Below are 1969 nucleotides of genomic sequence, written 5' to 3'. Positions count from 1 at the left end.
ACATATATATTACATACATATACATGGAGATAGATAAAATGTTGGTAATTCCATATACATGTTTATATTTAAGATTCCCAAATTCCAACCAAAAGGCATTTAGCTGGAAGAAATTAAGTTTTTTCTTTCTGGATACTAATGCATTCTAGGTAAAATTTACCAATACGAGGTAGATTAATTACAAGTGAACAAAAGTTTCATATCTTTAAAAATGGTTTTTATATTTCAGGGTTACCGAACTCAGCCAGAGATGTCCTGCCAACAAAACCAGCAACAGTGACAGCCACCTCCAAAGTGCCAGACCCCCAGATGTCCTCCCAAATGCCCACCGAAGTGTCCTCCCAAGTGTCCTCCCCAGTGCCCTCCCCAGGCTTCCTGCCCTCCTCCAGTCTCTTCCTGCTGTGGCTCCAGCTCTGGGGGCTGCTGCAACTCTGGGGGATGCTGTGGGTCCAGTTCTGGGGGGTGCTGCAGCTCTGGCTCTGGGGGCAGCTGCTGCCTCTTTTCCCATCACAGGAGATCCCACAGGCACAGGCACCAGAGGTCTGATTGCTGTGACAGTGGCAGTGGGCACAGCCAGCAGTCTGGAGGCTGCTGTGGGAGCTCTGGGGGCTGCTGCTGATCTGGTGCCCTGACCTAAGAAGAGCAGAAGAGGCTGTTGACTCTGATCCTTTTTCTCCTCACTTCTTAGCCTCGTGATACTTCCCCTGGATTTAGACTGTTCAGATGTTCTTAAGTGATGGAGAGAATCAAGACCTATCACTTCATTTCATCTCAAACCCCACCACCACCATAATTCAAGACCTCTTCTTCCTCATTTATCCTGAGCAATAATAAAACTGTTTTGTTTGTTTTTCTGGTCGCAGCTGTGTCCTATTCTTTGTTCTCTCTTTATGACTTTCTTCAAGGCTCCCTTATTGTTAATGGACCCACACACTTCCCTGAGTAATGCCTTCAGGGACTGCCCAGGCAGTGATTGTTGGTAGTAGGGCTGGGCGGCTGGGTAAGCTTCTCCACATTCAGACCTAAGAGGACACATAGAATGTCTGTGTAGAAATCAGTTAGTTGTGACAGCCACCCTTCCCTAAAGGACAGAAGGTGCCCAGGCTTGAAACCTCAGGACAGAGAGCACAGGTTCGTCTGGCTCTGAGTCGCTGGGGAGAGGCATCAAGCCCAGGTGAAAATGAGAGAAGCTAGTCAGGTGGGGGAGCAACCCCCTAGTGTGGAGCAGAGCATCCCAAGAGACAGCGGCTGGTGGGAGACTTCAGGAGGACTCATCTCTTTCTGTTGGATTGTTCAAGGTTGGGGTGCCTAAAGAAATTATCTGTCCTTACCTATCTTTTCCCTCTCTACGCTCATCCTGTTGAGCACAGGAATGTCCAATACTGTCCTCCATTCCCAGTCTTTACAAAAGCCCTCTCTGGCACTGAGCTTTCCCTTCTTCATTGATAATGGCCCCCAAATTTCATGACTAATTCATGACAGATTTCATGGGTCTCATGCCAACAGCTCAGCCTGGGAATGCCTTATGAAAGATGAGGTCTACTCTGGGCCTTCTAGGGCTTCTTCTTCTTACTGCGATGCTCTCAATTCTGGAGCCCAAGTTCAACTCCCAGGTCCTGTATTCTGGGTCTACTCCCTTACTACCTTTCTGGTTATTGTCACATGCTTTCTGGACCTCTATTGACCTTCTCCCTTTTCCTCAAATCTCCTTATCCCAGGGGTCCTAGCTCAAAGTTATATTTCAGCTGCAATAACAATACTATAAGCTAATTCACTTAATGACTAAGCTTGGCAACAAAGAGATGAGAAAACATACCTTTTTCTCCTCCTTACAGATGTGGAGGACTTTGGGTGTGGAGTAGGGCATACACTGTCAGTCTTGATTGGCCTGTTGGCTTATTTTGCAAAGCTTCTTCTTTTTCTTTTTTATTCCTTCTTATAAAGGATAGCTTAGTGGGTAGGGGACAGG

General features: G+C 46.8%; 1 pseudogene; it reads left to right on the top strand.

Annotated features, from left to right (window-relative positions):
- The first annotated feature begins 250 nt into the window (after positions 1–250).
- Positions 251–619, top strand: LOC110217038 (late cornified envelope protein 3C-like; annotated as a pseudogene).
- The last annotated feature ends 1350 nt before the right edge of the window (positions 620–1969 follow it).

Source organism: Phascolarctos cinereus, unplaced genomic scaffold (assembly GCF_003287225.1).
Source record: "Phascolarctos cinereus isolate Bilbo 61053 unplaced genomic scaffold, phaCin_HiC Scaffold_5;HRSCAF=322, whole genome shotgun sequence".
Classification (NCBI taxonomy): Eukaryota; Metazoa; Chordata; class Mammalia; order Diprotodontia; family Phascolarctidae; genus Phascolarctos; species Phascolarctos cinereus.
The sequence above is the reverse complement of the archived record's forward strand: the minus strand, read 5'-3'. Positions and strand labels throughout refer to the sequence as shown.